This window comes from Poecilia mexicana, unplaced genomic scaffold (assembly GCF_051168715.1).
Source record: "Poecilia mexicana isolate PSO_F unplaced genomic scaffold, ASM5116871v1 scaffold_3, whole genome shotgun sequence".
Taxonomy (NCBI): domain Eukaryota; kingdom Metazoa; phylum Chordata; class Actinopteri; order Cyprinodontiformes; family Poeciliidae; genus Poecilia; species Poecilia mexicana.
The window spans coordinates 32583822-32605544 of NW_028263372.1; positions in this window are offsets into that span (position 1 = coordinate 32583822).

Sequence of the window (21723 nt, forward strand, 5' to 3'; positions counted from 1 at the left end):
CGAAAAAGGGAAAACTGAATGGCTGCCAGGGATTATTGAAGAATTCCTCAAACATGCATACAAGAATCAAAGCAACATTCCAGATAAGTTTTTGATGAGAAAATATTATAACATTATATGAAGTAAAAAAAAATATATATATATATTTTAGATAATATCCCTCTATTTTTTTTGCAGATTTCCTATTGTCATTCACAGCCAATTTGGAAGACTCATTAATATATATATATAATATTTACCCCTTTTCATTGAGTAAAACATGTCTTAATTAATTAACATAAGTAACACACTATGCAGATACTGCAGTAAATAAATAAAAAAAATAAATAGATGCTGCGACACCTTTCTAGTAGCCCATTAGTGATGACTGTTACACATTCTACTGCATCACAGATTGCCAAATGCTGTTTAATAAAACCCCACGGTAACATACATATGTGCAAGGTGTCATTTTGAGTTTGTACTGGGACAACATCAGACGCCAACAGCAAGTGCTCTTTTCATTCTGAAGTGTTTCCTTATGAATAAAGCATGCAAAGCAAGTAAGGAGATGGATGTTTAGTGGTACGACTTGAACACAGGAGTCATATGAGCTGCCTTCGAAAGACTCATGCGACAACGCTTTTATTATTTTGTTTTCATTTAAAGTTTAGTGCAACAGGCTGTTGGTTTAGGTTATGCCATTTAGTTTGTTTAAAGAAACAAAAAGTTTTAATTTAGAAAAAAAAATATCAAAGCTTAGTTTTAAATAGTTTCTGTCAAAATAAAGAAAGGCAGTGAAAGTTAGATTCTGCTTATGAAGGCAGGCTCATTATTTAGACTCTTTTAGACTGAACCCAGAGCTATAAAACGTTCACACACACTTGATAAAATGGCAGGTTTTGTTATACTAAAAACCTTTTCCACATGAAATATGACATTTTATCTGTAGAATTCAACAAGACAGCAGAAAAATCTGTTCTTGAGGAAAGTATAAAAAAATAAAAAAGGTGTTATAACCTGATTACATAAGTCTGCCAACGAAACTAACACTTTGCTGAAGCACATTCTGATTCATCTTCAGCATTCAGTCTTTGCAAGTTCACACCTACCATGATTATATTAAATCTAATTAGCCTGAAATAAAATTCAGCTTTCCTTATTGTTTTTTTTTTTTTTTCCTTTTCCTGGTTTATGTGGCTCTGAAGGTTCAGGCCTTGTTCCATCACTACACCCAAATTTCAGGCCCAATCACTGCTTTAGCTATAATAACTGAAGCTGTGTGCTGGCTGTTGATTGATCCTCTTCAAGTCCACGGATAATGACTTCAGTTTGGAGAAAGTTATGGCACATTCATGCATTGATTTGTTCTATGCATCTGTTCGGTGTTTGGATGGGCTCGGAATCGCCTGGTGACATTGAGCTACGTATCATCTGAGCAGCTCTGGTAACTCACTTTTTTCACTTGCTACAATCAGAGCCAGCAGAAGCATGAAGATATTAATTACTACTGGCCCCAAGATGGAGCCTTGGGGAACCTTTCCTGCGACTTCCGATGAAATGCATATAGTAGTAGCACATGTTCACAGGTTATGTCATTAATTTTCTTAGTCTATTTAAACACCCGCATCATGTCTACTTTCAGTTCTCTCTTATGAAATGAAAAACTTGACAAAAGCTCTTCGTAAGATGTGTTTCTGACGCCGGCACATGTCAAACCACATGTGCTTGCTGGTGGATGAACACTAACTCCCACCAGGAGACAATAAACGCACAAAAAAGAATGTATGGCAAAAATCTTTAAAGCAGGTGAGAATCTCTGTGTTTTTTTAAATGTGTCAAATTTTACTTTGATGGCAGCATTAAAGGGCGAGTTATTGTTACGCTTTGGAAAGTTTGATCTGAGCGTATGAGTCGAGGAAGCAATGTGACGTTTATTCTTGATGGGTATTTTGGTGCAGTAGATGGTCTAGAAATATTGCACCAAACAGGCATATTGTAGCAACATCTTCCAAGTCCTTCATTTTGAGGTGGTATGCACAATCTGTCCTGAATTACAAAAAAATTGAGGTGCAGGACTGGGCTTCAATTTGCAGGTGTTCAATGTGTCACTTAAATGCATCAACTAAAAAACTTAGTTGTAATCTCGTGTCAGTAGCAGCAGGAGTAACTCTCTCACGCCTGATACACATAACACCAGGTGAAACACTGTATGATATTGAACAGTTTTTAATATATGTTTCTTCCAAGAAGAAATCTTTATTTCATTTCAACTATACATAATAAATGTGACATTATTGGAAAAGTTTTGAAATTATTTATTATAATTCTATTTTTTTTAAAAGTCATCGTTTTAAACTGGATGGCATTAATTTTGATTTCCCAAATAAAAGATCTTTCTTTGCTCTGTGAAATGTGAAGCATGCAAGAGCAAATAGAGGAACCTGACACTGGTAAGTGGTGAAATATCCAAAATAAATTGCATATAATCACTTCCTCAGGTTTCGATGTGTTTGAACAACCAGTAAGGTGAAACATGCTGTGCCGTGCATGGGCAATTCCCTGTTACTAATATTTTCCCCACAATTAAAGACAGAATTTTGATGTTAAGTATTCCAAGCACATTTAACACATTGTCTCTCATGGGTTTTCTCCGCATGTGTGCAGCTGCACTTCACCTTAATCCTGGAAGCTTTTTCCACTCTCTTTCCTCGAAGCACCTTTCTTCTTCTCCCTCACTCCCTCGAGAACCACTATCCATCTCCCTCTATCCTGGAGCCTTTCTCTGTCTCCCTCCCATTCTCTACTCTCATCACTAAATAATTCCTTACAGAATAAAATCTAATCAAATCTCAGTGAGAGTGAGAAACGCTGAGAGATGGGGAGAAATTGTGTGTGAATCACACTTGGTAGAAGAGGGTAAAAGGGACAGAATCTGAAAGCAGCATTGGCAGTGTGTGAGAGGGTTGTAGAGTGACAGACTTGCTAGTGCATTAGCAGTCAGAGCACTTAGTATGAGGAATCCATTCATTATTCATTAGCTAATTCACCATGTGTAGTAATTAAAATGAGAGCTTGCTCTAAAATGGAATGAGCTATGATAGACTGGTTTTCTATGTACAATATTTAAAGGAGCTGTTTTTTTTTTTTTCGGTGCTCATGCTTCGGGGTTTTATAAATCATGTTTTCATGTTTAAATGCCTCAGCTTGCTTTGAGGACTGCTTTAGTGCCATAAGTGCACGGGGTAACAGTTTTCTCACATGAGAGTGGATCCAAAATAGAAAATGCAAATTTGCAACATGGCCTATAAATAACATACAACACATAAATAAGAAACTGTTGCTTCTATTCTTTATTGAAAATCTAATGAAACTTTTAATTAAGAAGATAAATTAGCATTGTCAAATATACATTTAGTAATTAGCCTAATGGATCAATTTACATATTTTTTTTTTACTAATTTATTTTGTAATGTGCCCAAGTATGTCATAAAAACACATACCTAAAATGTAATTTAACCCATGACTTTGCTGGTGACATTCCAAAAAGCATTATTATTAATAATAATAATAATAATAATAATAATAATAATAATAATAATAATAGCTTTTAATAATTATTAGCATTGAACATATAATTTAATCATTACCTCATTGTTCAGTCTGTGTGGGCAAAAGGACAGCAGGATTGCCTGTTGTGCCCTGCTTCTGATTGCTGTACTGATGAAAGGTTGGAGCCAAAATAATCACACTAGATGTCTGTTGGTAACACTTGTTTCTCTTTTAATTTTTTATTGCAACCATTAGACCAGGGGTCCCCAGGCTACGGCCCGCGGGCCGGATCCGGCCCGCCACGTCATTTGGTCCGGCCCCCTGAACAATGCCGGATCCGGCCCGCCTCCTCATACCAGAGAGCATTCAGTGTTTTTTTTTCATATATTGTATTTTCTGGTTTATATGTGGATTTTTCTTCAACCACCAGGGGGCTTGAGCAGATGTGAAACTAGCTTTCCCTCAATGGAATATATACTAGTCAGTCCCAGTCACCGTTTCACTCACGGTTTTTTCCATTTGCATTCTGGGTAAAAATCTATCTAAAAGCGCGAATGTGTCGTCGCGCTCCCCCCCCCGCTCGACAGTTTCAAAGACAGAACAGCCCCCTCCTCCTCCTCCTCCTCCCCCCCGTCGACAAGAATTTTCTAAGGTTTCTTTCTCCAAAACCTGAGACGGGCCCCCGACCAGAGAAAGGAACAGCTATGTGGCCCTCGCAGGAAAAGTTTGGGGACCCCTGCATTAGACTAATAGTCTCTGTCAGATATAGGATAAATGTGGAAGATTTCATTTTTTGCATACCTATCAACAAATACAGACACAGACGTGTCACCTTCCAGCACTAATCACTAGATTTGGATCTAAATGAGATTTTTTTTGTTTACATGTTTAGAATAAAAGACCCTTTGAGAAGGAGATGCAGGGTGCCATATAGCAACTGCATCATGTGTGGGTTGTTTTCTGTAGTGTTATGAGACCTGACAGCGGAGAAGGCTGAACATTAAAATTTAAATGGGAACACAGATCGGTCCTACCTGATCTCGCAGTCTGTATGAAAGAAACACGTTTTCATTAGCATTGCTTTGGGCTCTTGTTTTCACTTGTTGAAATTAACAGCACCATAGCAACACGGAGAATTAAAAGTCAATTAACAGCCTGGTTGTGGTGGACACACAACTGCTGAGGACATATTTGGTCAGTCAATTTAGGAGACAAGAAAGAAACTTTCAAATAATTCCCTGAGCAAGGAAGGACATAATTACCATGCCTTTCAAGCACAAAATTAAAAGCACTCTTGTATCTGATTTTTCCTCCCTAGAAATGTGACTGCATCTTCTGCCAACAAAAAACACAAACTCTAATGGTCCTCTTGGTTTCCATTCTTACAACACACTAATTTATTTAAATACTATAGTGCCCTTGTGAAAGATAAATGTTAAATGTGGCAGGCATTTCTAACAGAATCAGGCTTACAAACAATGCTGACACAAAGCTAATCTTGTTGCAGTCATTTTCCCTGTTAACATTCCTTCTCTTCACCATATGAACTATTTTACATGTGTGCCCAGTGATTGCCCTGCTTTACTCTTTTCTGTGTTGCCATGTTACAGAAAAGTGACTGCAGCTTCTCAACATAGTAACTAAAGACTGTTCATTATCTGGAGTTTTTGTATGTCCTCCTTTGCAAAATAACCCAGTTTCAGTCAGACTACATGGAAAACATCTGTGAGCAGTAATTTCCTAGTGGGACTTAAATTCAATTTAAATGAATCCAAATATACTTTATAAACCCCAATCAAATGAATAAAGAAACTGAATTATGTTGCGAGAAATGAAAAGCTGTTGGACCTTAGATCTGGACTTTGACTGTTCCATTCCAAATTATGAATGCCTGATGTAGGTTTACTGAATGCTGAACCTAAAGGAGGGGGTCATTTTACTGAAACTGTTTGTATCATCCATCCATCCATCCATTTATTTTCCTACATCCTTGTCCCTAGCGGGGTGGGGAGGGGTGCTGGTGCTTATCTCCAGCTAACGTTTCGGGCGAGAGGCGGGGCACATCCTGGACAGGTCGCCAGCCTGTCGCAGAATGTATCACAATCTGATACTCTTAATAAAATGCACTGACGTATGGTAACCCTAGGTGAGAAACTACAAGAACTGGGAATGCATTTGGAAGCTTTGTAAGTTATTTGGTCAGCCTTTGTTTCTTTCCAAAGAAAAAGAAAAGAGTAAATGTTGTCCATCTGCAATGTTTTGAGAGAAGCAGCATTGTCACCACTGCCACAGGCAAGAACCATCAGTCTGAAATCCAGCCAGGTGTGATTGACATAGGTGAAACAAACATGACTCCAAACCATTTTGTCAATGTGGTAGACATTTGATTCCTTAACCAACATTGGCAAATAATCTTCTGTCTCTTCAGAGGTTAAAGTATTTGTCTTTTTTCTCTTGGCGTACTTTGATATTGAGTCTGTTGTTGTTTAACCTACTTGTCATTTTAGTCTCTGCTTCATCAGCAAAACTGATGTAATAGCTTGAAAAGTCACTAAGAAAATCATTTTTGCCTGGAGTTCTGAAATGTGCTCATCACCCCAGCAGAAACAGAGAACTAAAATAATGAGCTGTGTTCGTTGTGAGATCATGATACAATGAGATATTTTGTACATTTGAGCTCTTGTTTTTATTTCATTCAGTTTTATATTTCTATAAAGATTGTGTATTAAAACCAGACACTCAAATTGAACAACTGCTTTTCTTTGGTTGTATGATTGCATTATTTGATTTTAAAAACACTCAATGTGTTTTAGGTTTTAAAGAAGCTAAAAACTTGCAAAGAGTTGAAGTCAGAAAAAAAAAAAAAATCCATCCATCTGTTTTCTTTACACCCTTGTCCCTTAGTGGGGTCGAGAGGGTTGCTGGTGCCTATCTCCAGCTAATGCTCCAGGCGAGAGGCGGGGTACACCCTGGACAGGTCGCCAGCCTGTCGCAGAGAAAAAAAAAAACTATATTTCTGCCTTATAAGACCTGCAGTAGAAAAGCTTGTTTGGAATAAACACAGGATCATCCTTTGAACTTTGCAGAAAAGCCAGCAGCCACAGAAAGATTTTAAAATAAAGATACAAGAACTGCTAACATACATAACACTTTTGAAACCACTAAAATAAACCATGTGCAAGCCAAAGGCAGAGTGAGTATTATTGTTATTCCAGTATAAAAAGCACTTATAAATGAAATGGCACAACTTTTTTTTTTTTTTCCCCAGACAGATCACCATCAAATGTAGCTAATAGAGTGCTGTGAAGCTGGGGTTCGGGGGGGAGGGTATTTCGATGATTATTGAAGAGCACTTCAATGTCAGTGTCAACATTTTGGGCCTTTTGTATCTGTAACATTCAGTATACTTTTGGAGCATCACCAGAATGTCACAGGTTTCTCAAAATTCTGAAAAGCTTTTAGACAACACTTCTCACAGCGTTTCGGTGGTCTGGGGGTATATGTGTTACTTTTTCTAAGAAAGCGAATTTAGTAAAGAAAAAAATAAAAGTGGAATAATAAGAAATCACATGATAAAGTTACAAAGATAAAAATGGGCCATATTTGGGCAACAATTTCTTGACTTGAGTCTTTAACAAGTAGGATCCTGGAAGAAAGAACCCATTCTACTCAGCAAATGGGTTCTTTTTACCCTTCATATGTTAATTGCTATATTTTCCACATAGCATGTCCCAAATGCACCTTCGTGCCAAAGGACAAAAGCAAGATGTACATGAAGGAACTGAGGACTGAAAGGCAGCAATAGATGTTGGCTTAAGCCACTGTTGCTCCTCTCCACTCTCTCTCTCTGCCTGGTGTAAAAGTGGGTGTTCATCCCGTGAATACAGATGGCATTACACAAGCAATCCTCTAAACGACTGAGACAAGCTAACATGCTGATGTCTGAAATGGCCTTCCTCTATCTGCAGTCCCTTTGCAATGTCAAATGCCTATTTTCATCTTATACAGCCAAGAGCCTCTTTTAAGGGTTGAAGCTCCACAAAACATTTAATCCAGTTTTTTTCCACTCTCGGCTCCTCAGTAAATCTGTTGCTTTCCTTTTCTTTTTAGCTGTGATATTAGTGGGGGGAAAAAAGAGAAACGGCAGCTCTTATGTAGATAATTGGAGAAACTGCTTAAAGCAGAGTAAGGGACTTCTGCAATGAAGAATCAATGTTTAATAAAATTATTGCTTAAATGCATATTAATCCCAATAAAAGTGAATGGTGCTGTGGTATCTCTCCAATCGTCTTCTCTCTCATGCCGAGGTAGAAGACAGAACAGAACTTAAAACGATTAACCTTGAGCGCAGTGGGCCGCTGACGGACCAAATCTTTGCAGTGCGAAATCCATCTCATAATTAATGCACTATATCCATACTGACGCTGCATTATCAAAATTAAGCCATGTTATAATACAATATATTTGAATAAGACCATGTTTTTCCATTGTTCATGTTATCCAGTCAGTTCTGCATGGGCAGTTTCCATGTTTGTATGATTGTGTGTCTATTTATCTTGAGAGCCAAGGCACAGACTTGTGTAAATTGGCTTAGGAGTTATTATGTGTTGTTGCAAAGACAAATGTAAACTGCAATAGAGACATGAAAGAAAATCAATTTAACCAGAGCTGCATTTGCATCATGTACAATGTAGTAATTGGAAAGAAAAATATCAACGGCTTTGTTATTGAGAGCAGCAGCGCAAGTATTTGGATTTGGCTGCTCAAAGCCATGCATATTGCTAATTTTAGTTTGTGCTGAAAGATTAGCGTGAACAAACACAGCCTAACTAGTTCAAGGCTTAAGACAAAAGGCTGGATTACATGCACTTCTTTAGCACAAGTGAGGATTGAACTGCTCATGTTAAACATCCGCATGTTGAGGTCAGAAATATTTAAGCATGAATTTAAACAACAGCCCAAAATAAAATTACTTCTTGCCATCCAATAAGTCTTCTAATTTGCAGAGTCTCTCTGATTTTCTGGAATAGAGATCAACAGCTGTTGCATAAAAATGACAAATACCATAGAAGTTTCGTTTAAAGACTGCATTCTCAAAGTTACTAGTCTTACTGGATGAATTCCTTTTCGCTCTGTCTTAACAAGAGAGAAGAAGCATCCGCTTTAGGCCATACATATTTAGAGGCATCGCCTGCCTTTAGTGACAGGTGAGTGTCTGAGAACAAATTGTTGAGAAGTGGGATTTGTAAGACTCTGTGTCAAAACGAAGAGAACTGCCGGTCACTCACTGAACAAACTCCTTGTTTCAAGCTAATGCCTATTGATCACCATACGGCAGGAAAAAACTGTGAACGATGCTGGCATGGAGCCACTCCAGCTCAAACACCAACACTGGGATCCAACAACACGGAAACTGGTCAATGTGCATGACTTGAGGTCAGCACCCAGCTGCTCTGGGTATGGCACTGATGGATGTGACAGCCTCTACAAGGCATGTATCCTGTTTGAAAAAGAGAATTTTAATGGAGTGAAATAATTTATGCTTTTTTTTTTTAATGTAAAAGATTTCATTGATGTATCCATAGCTTTTAATGAATAAAAAAATCATTAAAAACAAAAAAATATATATATTTTAACAATTTAATTAAATAAATTGGATTGTATTGCTTAAGTAGTGGACAGACGTTTAAAATGATTATAAATTAATATAATTGCTATGTTAGTTACATATGTCTCTCACAATGTTAAGGTATTCTGTAGACTTAACATCTGACATGCAGATAGTTACCAATGCCAGTCAGTATCTCACAGAACTGATGGAAAGGTTTGTGAAAGGGAAACGTGTGGCAGAAAAAGGTGCAGGGGTAACCACAGCCATGTGAAGATAATTAAAAGTCTTACATCAAGGTTTTTTAAATGGCTCAAAGTTTTCTTTTTAGTTGAAAAACTTAATTCCAAGGTTGAGGAATTTAGTATTTTACACTCTTCTGAAGGAAGAGAGGAGAGCAGAGCTCAAATTATTTGAGGTTTTTGGCAGTTAGTCATGATTTTCATAGAGCTGATCATCTGTTTTAGAAAGTCCAATGTCTGTGCAGCTGTCTACCAGGAACTTTCAGAGCACTTTCTGTTTTTCTCTGTTTAGAAAACTTTTGAGATGCTAATTCTATTTCCTGTAGGGTTTATCACTGGTCACTCTTTAAAATCGATCGTATCAATGGGCTTGATTTGCCATCAACCTCATCTAACCCAAACCACTTAAAGAACCTATGGCGTATTGTCACAAGAAAGATGAGGACAGGCTGAAGGCTGCTAGTAAAAAAAAAAACTCAGAATAGCCACAAGCTGCTCACCTCTGTGCCAAACCACATTGATGCAGCTACAAAATCAAAAGTAGCCCCAAAAGAAATACTGAGGGCTTATTCTGCACAGTACATGAACATACTCTTCAGTAGGATAATATTTCTACATTAATGATTTTTTTTTTCCTATTAGTGGTATGTAATATTAACTGTCTTTTAAACTGAATTTTAAATGTTCTAAAAACATAGGCCATAACTTTTCAAAGTAAAATGAAATAAACACATTACATTTATCACTGTGATGTGTTTAGTATGAACTTTTCTTTTTATATTTGAATTATTAAAAACCACACTCCAAACGATTAACAAACACCATAAAGATTTTCCGGTAGACACCTATTCTCCAAACTGCTCATATAGAAATGTTTTATAATCTGTTTGTTTTTATATCCACACTTTAATGGGTCAAGTATACTAGACTCAAAAGATCATTAAGTTTTTAAAAGGCTTTTCAGAAGGATTTTTACACCGAAGGAGATTTATTTGTAATTGTGACCTCCCCAATGTGGATTTGTTCTTGGGTAAACAGGAGTCAATGTGGTGTAAAACACTTTGATCACCTAATGGGTGAAATGTCCCATAAATCCTCACCATCACAATAATAAGTTACAGTAATCACAGTGATTAATCTAGATTTGCGTATGGTTATTATAAAGCACTGGCACTTTACTTTAATTGCAGTACCCTGATAAAGTATTTTTCTCCTTAGATTTTTTTCTCATTCTCTTTTTGTCACACTTCCACATGTAAGCTCATCAGTACAATTTTAATAACTTGACTCGACTTAAAAAAACTGTTTTCAAATGAGTAATAAAGATAATTTTGAACAAATAAAATATGAATTTTATTCTTTTCTTTTTATTACTATTTTATTTCATCCAAGGTATCTTTTATAGAATTTGTTTGATGATTTGATAAATTTAAATGTGTCCAAAAACTAAAACTGAAGAAATCTATAAGGAGGCAAATCAGATCTATTTGTGTTTATTTCTTGGCCTTTAAGTACACCGTCTTTCACCTGATGTTTATTATTTAGTTGGCATTTTAGTTTTCTTTGCCCAGGCTTGGAAGGTAATACAGCAGGTTTACAGCACACACTTTCTCTCTCTCACACGCGTAAACTGAATCACATGTGCAGGTGTCTCATGGGGCCACCTTGCTGTGCTTCACTGTCCTCTGGATATTCGCAAACGGGATATATGTGCTTTCGGTTTTGGAATAGGGCCAGGCCCATCTCCTCAATTTTGGGTCATAAACAAGGCCTCTGCCCAAGGACTGCAGGGTATTTTAAAACAGGGCTCAGCTTGATTGGACACACTTCTGTTGCTCCCACCCGACTACTAGCAAGCCAGCTGATCAGAGAGGCAGAACAAAGCTGTTCTCTTACAAGCCAGTCTGTACTCAACCCCTTGTACAGAAAACAGGATGCAATTGTACAGAAAGAAATGGAGAAAAAAAAAACATAGGCTGTCTTGTAGATGGTGAAGAAAATGCTGTAACATTTACAGTGAGAAATTCCTGTACACAAAATTTCTCTAGGACAAATTCAGCATCGGTTCCTCATCTCAGCAGGGAGACGTACTCTGGGATTAAGTATGGGGAGAAACAAAATCCGGAACCATCCAGAGGGCCTTGACAAGGTTGAGGAATTTAAAGTGAAAGTGAGGTTTATGACAGCCTATGCATTCTGCATACAGCCTTACTCATACTGGTGTTTTCAACGTCTAATTTGTCCATGAATATTACAACGTGCACCATTTGGCTCATGAATATGAAATAGATGGAACCACAGGCTCTCCTCATAATCAACAGTCGACACACACAGTCCATCGTCAGCTCCATAGCTCTGCAGCACCTTTTTCTCTGGTGCATTTAGCCAATCACTGCCGATCACAGGCATAGCTGTGTGTCAGTGTTGGGGCAAACTGCTTTGAACGCCATGTCAATGCAGTCTTTTGTTGCCAAGGATACTTTAAAGGTTTGAAAGCACGCTCCTTTTTTCCATGTTTCACTTTTCTGTCTGTTATTCATACATAGACTATATTTATTTACAGTGTCATAGCCTTGATTCCTTAAGAACACCTATTTACTATCACAGAACAGAAAAAAGAGATGGTTATGTTTTATTTACCCCTCGTGGATAAACAGCAAAGCTTACTGTAGAGCAACTCAGAAACACGATGCAGAGTTAAACAGCTAATGCACCACCAATCTCTACCCATCCGTTTACCCCGCCTTAAGCAGCATGGCTCTGATCCAACATGGCCATATGCCCCTTAGCTGAGCCACTCTGTGCTATAATAAATGACTCATGATACATAGTCGACATATCATCACCGTCCAAGAATGACAAACCACTACTGGATGATACTGATAGGCAAACTAATGGGTATGGGTGATGCTTTTTATCTGGCTCACAATGGCATAATTCTGTTATATAAACTGTACTTTTTTGTGTCTGTGATGAATTTTTGTCATTGCCTGTCATTTTATTTGACCAAGGCACCTTCTTCCAAATGTTTGCTGAGTTCCCTACACAGCTTTCTTTTAACTATGGATTTGTTGTTGCTGCTAGAATTAAAATGGGCTTCGCACTATCAACAGACAATTAGAATTTTATATTCGGACATACTGACTGCATACATTTCTCATGACAGATTCCTTGATTTTCCACAATCCCAATGGATACTAGCAAGCTTGATGAGCTGGTTTGGCATGTAGCCCCATCTCTTATCTATCAGGGCAGCCACCCTGTCAGGGCGGTGGCTGCCCCACCCTGTGCAAACATACAAAACTGTTTCATGTGAAAACGATTTTGTGCCGAGCAGCTTACATCGAGTGTACACGACTATAAAAATGGATCTTTGACATGTCTGCCAAAAATTAATGATAAATCTGTCTCAACTATATGCAGACCTCCACAGAGTGACAGACACCTGAGGGCCTTAATGTTATACTTGCCAAGGATGTTAGTCTATGAGGAAAAGCATCTATTGATAGGAAGGTAGTTTTGAAATGCTTTTCCATTTTCAGACAAAGCTTATTAGCCTAACCCTGCTATACGCTTTCCGGTGACTGTATGCTGCTGTGTTACTTTGTCTTCACTGTTCACTAATATCCCACAACAAACCTCTGAGGCGTTCACAGAATGACTATGTTTATGCTGAGATGTTGATGATTTACTCATTAGGCAACTTGAAAACAATTTAACTCAGGGTATCAGTGTAAAGACAACAATCTGGTTTTCTAAAGTATTTTCTTTCTTCTTCACATCTATATTGAACTTTCCTTTTGTCTGTTATGTAAAATCCAATTGTGTCTCTTGTTCAAATGTTTTTTGAGAAACATTTGAACAAGCAGAGTAAAGCAGAGTAAAGCTGTCTCTCAACAGCGTTAAACTCAATACTGAAGACAGTGATGCATGCTCATCCAGTCACATGACAGGACCTGTTAAATGAAAATGCGGCACAACAAGCTGTGGGTAAAGTGGTCAAGCAGCACTGCTTTCTCGATCATTATTAATGGGCTCAGAATGTGTGATAAAGGCGACTCCCTAGTTTGTGTCAGGATTTCCTGCCTGGATAATTAAAGTCCAAGCTGCAGGTGCTAGTTAGATGAGCCAGCAAAATTTTGCTTTGGCTTTGTACTACACAGAAGTGTTTTACACTCACTGAACACCAGTGTGTTACCTAATGATTGTTTTCATTACTAATTAACATCTTGAGTACTTTGTTAATTAATCTGGTGTCCTGTAGGCAGATGGTCATAAGTGTTTAAAATGCCATTTTTGGTAATAAAAACCTAACCAGACAAGGTTTGCCCTTCTAACCTAAACCTTAATACTTAGCGTTTTTTTCTAATTCCCTGATAAGAAATAGTAATTAAAACCTTAAAATGCATCTTTCCTTCAGGACCATATGCTGATCCAAGGTGGCTTATGTGTGAATGTGAAAGGGCTAAACAAGCATCTGGAGGGGCCAAGGATTGACCCGCTACCCTTGCTATTAGGGGTGAAATGTTCTACAGACCCTAGTCTTGTCAGTTTATGTGACTTGCGGTTTTCTTCGCAGTGGGGACAAAGTGCAAAAAAATGACAAGCAAAATGTGCTAACTTGACACCTAAAATTCTTTACAGCTGGCATTCATGGATGGATTTCAAAGACCGTGATTTGGATAGAGATGTAGTCACCATAATGCAAAAATGTTTGCTACTGCCCTGTGTTTATGGAAATAACTCAAATCTTTGCATCATGTTGACTGCAATAAAAAAATAGATTTGTTTGAAGACATGTTACTGAGCAAGTATGTGGTGACTTTATAATGAACTGTCTTGAATTGTAATCTAGCTATTTGAAAAAACAGAATACTGAAGCAGCATTTTGCTTTGCAGCACGACGTACAAACATTTTCTTTCTAGGTTAAGTGGTAAAGCCTGTTTTGTTTCTGGACCATGAGTTGTCCTAACAGCATAGTTATGTAAGGCAGCGGTCCATGAGTGATTTTTGAAGGCGTGAACATTACATTCAACGTTGTCATGTGCTAAATCCTAAAAAATATTCAAACAACATGGTAGATAGGAATATAAAAACCAAAATTATACATCATCAAAGGTTATGTTCCCATAAAAACCCTATGTGAGCAAAGTAAGATACAGCCAACTACTAAACTAAATGTATAATATTGGTCCAGATGTTAGTGGTGAACAATACCTTTGATATCCTGTTTTTGTAGCTACAAAGTAAAGCCAAAATGTTGAATAGAAGGTGAATTTAAGTATTTTAAATAGAATCATGACTCGGAGAATCTATATTCAATCATTTTGCAACAATCACACAGGAGGGTAAATATCAAACAACTGTGGTAACTCTCATTAATCTAATAAACTCACTGAAACTTCTCTGGTAATGTGATAATACTGAGGAATCAAGACAATGTCAAAGAGAAGTTCCCTTCCCCCCTCATTTATTTAGTAATTGAAGAGGACAATCTTTTATTTCAACCAGGGAGTTACACCAAAATCTGAACATCACAAGAGAGGAACTTGATGTTCTTGCAGTGTTTTTTATGAGTCCCTCAAATGCCACTAAACAGTATAGGTGAAAGATGTGTTAACACAAAAGGGTAAAGATGTAGCTGAGGAACAACACACTAAAGAGACAAGCTTGTCATCCCTGCAATTTCCCATCTCGCTCTAGTCGTGTTTGTCTTGGCAACAGTTACTGGGCCTTTATCTTTGCCAATTAAGCCAATCTAGTGGACTGCAGTAACTTCACTCTGTGGTGTTTGCCAGAGCAGTAATGAACTAGATATTAATTTCATTCTTACACTGACTCCGTTAACTCCCACCATGAATCATGAATCCTTGTCTGTTCCTCATAAGTTGTAACATGAAAGTCCATGCGTGGAAAACTCTAAGTGGTGTTAAGATATTCACAGACATCTAAGCCAAATGAACTGGCAGGAGATAAAATGTACATCAAAATGTGGGGAATTAGATAGATTTGTGAGGAGTTAGAAAGAGAGGAGAAGAAGGAGGAGGGGGAACTGAACATGAGAGAGATACAGGCTCATCATGCCAGTCATCACTTCAGTTATTATCCCTAATTCTCGAAGGGAATATCTCAGTAAGGCGGAGTAAATTCGATGCTGATAAGCAGACAATGAGATTTGCCTGTGCCATGAGGCAAAGCCCTTCCAAGGGCTTCCTTTCACCTACAGTGGAGTTTAACTTAATGCATCAAATAGCAGAAAACTCACATCACTCTCATTAGTGTTGGCTGGATTCCGCTTTGTTGTTTCGTTTTGAAGCAGCATTTCCAGGTGCTGCACAAAGTGTTTGTGGGATTTGACTCTCCCCTCTCTGCCCTCTGTGCGTCTCAGTCTAATTAGCACTATAAACCCAACCACAAAATGTTATAGGCAGAACCATGACTTCTCACATTAGGACATCCCCCATGAAATTTCTAGTGTATAAAGCCCTGGGTTATGGGTAAAGTCAAAGCAGTGAAAAGTTCAGATTTTCACACAAAGAAGAAAACGATGATGCTGTTGAAGGTTTACAATTTTACACACTGTCTTCAGCAAAACTAATGTCTGTTCGAAAGACTTTTAATTCAATATCCAGCCAAAAAATAAATATCACTTATACTGCTTGCTGGATTGGCACTGAGATGTGTACAAACACAATCTGCTGAGGATCAATCTGACTAACCTTGGTCATCCAAAAACCTGCTCTCCTAATTTAGCAAGGTTTGAGATTTTTTTAATAGCCTGAAAAGAATTAATTTATTCATAATAGGCAGAGGCTGAAACAAAATCACAGTAGTACCACAAGAGCTGAATTACTTGCTTTGATTTTTGGCAGTGTCGATGAAGTCCTTCAATTTCACTTCAATTTTCAAAAAGCATAAAGGCAGGGGGAAAAAAACTGTAGAGGTCACAACGCTAGAGGCATTTGTAGTGTATAGAGTAGATTTGTTGTTTAACCAACACATTTCAGATTAAGTCTCATAAGGTCCCAGCAGGACTATAGATCAAAACATGCTTTACAATAGAAGCTATCTTGTATAATATGACTGACAGTTTCAGCATCGCTCCAGCAGCTTTCTCACCGGCTATAGAAAGTTTATCTTGTAATGTAATCTGGACTATTTCTTGAGTCTCCACAGACAGTCAGTACTGTCCTAGATTTGCAAAATTTTGGCAAAAACTTGAATGCAGAGAACATAATGATCTTGCAGATGGACTGAGGAAGAACTGCAATGGGAAATAGATTTATAGACATTTTTACTTCCATCTGGAGGTCTGGTATTTCAAATTCAAGCTGCTGTCCTCCTTTAGAAAGAAACCTTTCCAAAACTAAAGAAACATAAATAGAACTGCATAATCATATAATGTTATTTTTTTATCTTGTGAGTAATTTAGTTATCACAATCTAAGTGATGCAAAATATCTCAATAGAATGGCTCATGTGTTTGATTAATTTCTCCTAGCCACTATTCAAATACCTTTTCTATCTTGATATATGTAAAACTGATTAAATACTAATTGAATAGCAAACAGATCAAATTTAAACTGAGCTTTCCATCAACAAATACTGTTGATAAAACAGTCCTGATCAGCCTATGATCAGTGTTAAGTTTGGCGAATGCTTGATTTTGTTGGTCTGTCTCTTCCTGAGAAACGTTACTAGAATACATGATATCATAAATTTGATAAAATACCATGAAAGTCCTGAACTTTACAGACTGTTTCACTAAAAACAGTTTGTCATTGAGGGTTTTTTTAACAGCACAATAATTCAAATCAAGATGCCAAATCAGAAATGGTTCAACACACACAAAACTGATCTTCCTCCATGACCTTCCAATTCTCCAGGCCTTATTCCCACAGAAAACCTTTGGGATGAGCTGGAGAGCAGAGAGCAGCACAGACCAAGGACACTGGACAATACAGGGGTTGCTGTCTGTGTTTACTACAATGTGAAATACAGCAGGAGGAATATTGTTCAATTGGGAAAATGAATTAAATACTATGAAAAATTAGTTCCCATATCAAAGACTTCAGTTTCTTTTCTCACACTTTCATGTCTTGTGAAAGTGTGAGATTGTGAAATTTCATTTATTGAAATGAAATTTATTCATTTCAATAAATTAAGAATAATTTATTGAAATGATCATTTAATTGGGGAAAAGGAGGAAATTACCAGAAATGAAAAAAAGAAGCAGTGGGAAATCTTACCAGGACTAACCAGAAAACGCTCCAAGATTGTTCTGACTCATCAAAAAAGTATCAAAATAACCCAGAACCACATCCAAAGCCCTGCAAGCCTTACATGTCTCAGTTAGGGATAGGATTCATGATTCAACAATAGTAGAGTGATTGGGCAAAACGGCTGCCGTGAGAGAGTTCCAAGACCAAACCACTGCTGTCCTCACGAAGGTCTGTCTCACATTTATCAAAAACATGAAACTATTGTCTTAATGATTCCCTACAGCCTGTGATGAGACAAAAAAATAAAGCTTTTTTGGAAGGAGAACCTCCTCTGACATGTAGCATAAAACTAACAATATTTCTGAAAAAGAACATCAAACAGCTATTATGTTCAGTAGCAGTATTGTGACGGTAAAGAGATCTTTTAATGCCTCGTATCCTTGACGACTTGTCATATTCATCGCATCACTTATTCTGCTCTTCATCAGGAAATCCTGAATAAGAATGTTTAGTCATCAATTTGCGAGATTAAGCTCAAGAGAGCCTGCATTATGCAGGACAATGAACCAGGAAACACAAGTTCACTTCTCCATCGCTCAGAGAAAGCAAAATAAAGTTGTTGAAATTGCCTAACCTCAGTCCACACTTTTATCTGTCTGGGCTGCTGTGACATGACCTTAAACAGGTCATTCATTCCCATAAGTCTCCAATGGGGCTGAATTAAAACAATTCTGCGAGGAAAAGTGGGCCAACATTCCTCCCCGGTGGTGTAAAAGACTAATTGCCAGTTACAGCAAATGACTGATGGGAGGTGGAGAGAACTAACTTCTAACTAGGCAATGCTTGGTTTGGATATATTTCTTCCATAGACAATTAAGTCATAATTTGAAAATTGCTTTTTGTGCTAAATAGGTTATCTTTGTCTGATATTAAAATTTGCTGTACAAATTGAAACCTCTAAGCATGTCACTATAACTGCAACAGAAAATGTAATTAAAAATGACCATAGCATGGGATTATGCTACTACAATAAAAGATAAAGAAAAAAAAAAACTCTAACTTTTTGTCAGGATTTGTCAAATCGGGCCAATTAATTCTATCTAACATGTTCATTGATTTGTTGCTCCTTTGTAAAGCCTCCAGGTTTGCAAAAACAAAAGGAGTGATTGCAGTGGGGTGGCACAGTCTAGCAAAAATAATAAAGATTCCACTCATGGCTCTGACTGGCTAATTGTGTTTGTGTGGCACAGCCTATCCGTTCTTTTTTGTTTGTTTGTTTGTTTTTTTAAGATAACATTGAGAGAATCATAATAAATAAATCGATTGTTTCTGACACTTACAAAAACAATATTTACAGCTACATATTGTTTGCCTGTAACTTGTAAGTAACTCAATTATTGTGAATTTAAAAAAAAAACTGCATGTAAATACAAATTTTGCATTGCTGCATAATTATAAGCAAAAGTAATCTAAGAGCCCATTTTTCCTTGTCAACAGAATACAACATGCTGACTGCTGAAAGATGAAGTGTGACATTTCTTTGACTCTGAACTTAATTAATCAGCATCTCCTGCTATCAGCTTGGGATCAGAGCGCTCAGATCTCATCCCGAAGAGTAACTCATGAAAAACAGCTTTATGTGTTTCCTTCATTGCTGCTTTAATATGTCCTAATTTTATTTAAGTTGTTACACTTACAAAAGTTTGAAACCCATAGAAATAAATAAATATGAGGGTTATGGCAAAAAAAAAGAAAGCATAATTGCCCTTGGGGTATTGTTTACTGTGATTATGCATTCTTCAGAGCAGGGGGTGGAACTCAGCTGTGCCACACATCACAACACTGCCATATCTAGTATATAATCACAGAAAATAATGTTGACTTGTGCATTATTGCAAACTGTATATGTGTGTAGGTTGTTGGGAATCTGTAGAGAAATCTATAAAAGGTCATTATGGCATTTGCAGAAAGTGGCTGGTTGCTGAAGAGGCAGAAACATGGTGCCTGTCGACTGAAAATACTCTTTCTATCAGAGCGTCTCGCTAGAGTTGATTGCTGGCTTCTGCTGCAGGCCACTGCAGACACATGGTACACAACACAGATGGTGAAGTAAGGCACCAACAGTCGCAGTCAAAACAATTATGACATTTGTGCCATGAGTTATATATTTTTTTTCAGGCATTACTGCAGCGGCTCCACACAAGTCACATTTAATTGTAATGAAATACCACATACAGTAAGTGAATATCATCTCTTCATACATCACCACACTCATATTTGTTGATTTGGAAAAGCAAAATTGTGAATGACACAGAGCAGGATTCAGAGAATAATCCCCTTTCTGGTGCACAAAGGCATAACTTAAGCTGCTACAGTGAACACTAAGTCTCTCTCCAGCCTGGCATGCCTTGGACTCTTTCACACCCGAGTGGTCCAACTGAGATCGCCCTGTCTCTTGACTCGACACAAACACATGTTTTCTAGAGGTACTACTGGAAAGATAGCAGGAGCAATCTATCAAAATGGAGCTGGCTGGAAGTCAGTCCAATCTCAAGGTTTTCCCCGCTCACTTCTTTATGTCACGAGGACGCATACTTCAGATATATACATAAAGGCAAGTCATTTTTCCGTATTATATACGTTTAATAAGCCTTTTTTGAGCTGAGCTGTTTGTCACTTTATTCAGACAGAACATGCGACACAAATTACACAAATTAGCCCCACTCTCATCCTGGGTCCTCAATCCCGCTGAGATATTCAGAATCATGAGCCAACAGTGTGAATTGATGAAACAACAAAACGGGTCCTACATATCATGAAGCATATTCCTCAAAAACTCTGACTGCCACCATCAGTCACCAGCTGGGAAAGTGTAATGCGGAGCACCGTGGAAATGAATCAGCATTTCTTTGGCGTTGACAGGCTGAAACCAAAAGCTTTCAAAATCAGGCATTAATCCACAGTCAGGGTCTACACAGCACACCGTTCAGCAAAAAAAAATAAAATAAAAAAGCCAGAGTTCATGCAAAAGTACAATCAAAGGTAATTATGACCAAGGTCAGTTGTGTTAAAATGAAAGTTTTGTTATTTTCATAATTATAACATATTTAGCATGCAGAAGTACTGAAACTCACTTTCTGATAAACTTGAGTAAAATACCACAGTTTCAAAGTATTCCAGTAACTTAAAGGGGTGGTGTGTATTTTCAAAACACAGATTGCCTTTTTAAGGCACAATTAAGTAACTATGTTAAGTTCAGTTGTTATAAAGATGTCTTAAATTATCAAACATAACTAAAAAGAAATGTGACAACTGGAAATTGGCCTCTGTCTCTTTAAGAAGCTCCTGCTCTTCCCAACATCCCGCCTTCAGTTCACCATGCCTTCCCATTATTCCATTTACTACTTGGAAGCAACACTAAGGGCTTTCATGAGGGAATAACATTATGACATGATATACAACTTAAAAAGATGATTTTACATAATACCACCCTCCTTAAAAAAATATGATGTAATTTAATTTTCTTTTAAAACAAGAAGATATTGATTTCAGATGATTACAACAACAATAATGCTATTGATATTATTTTTGAATGCTTATTGTTCAGCATGTTGCACCTTTTTTGTAGCTTCTGAACAGGTCAGAAACATGTGGGAGTTATACTACGCTTCTTACAACGGAAAAAAAAAAACTCACTTTGTCACTTTTTCTGACATTTCACAAAAAAAATTTAAACCATGAGTACAGTATGATACTGTTTCAGTCCTGAAACAGCAGCCTGCCAAATTCTTAGTACATCTAGATTGTCCATGCCTGTTAGGCAGTGGCTGGTAAGAATTTCTTAAAGAATATTAAACTTTACTCACAATAACACAGTTTCACACATTTTTAAACAAAAATGTTTTATTATGTCATTTCTTTATTTTGAAAGAACAATCACTTGTACCTCTCACTGCCATTAACGAATCAGATAGAATACGAAATATTGATTATTACAAAATCTATCTCATAGACAGACTGATAGATCTGTCCTTCTTTGAAATGCAGGAGAAATGAAGATCTAGCTTTCTGTCAGCTAACCAGCTGATGCAGGTGGGGAGGGGGCGGGGCTGCACCAGTG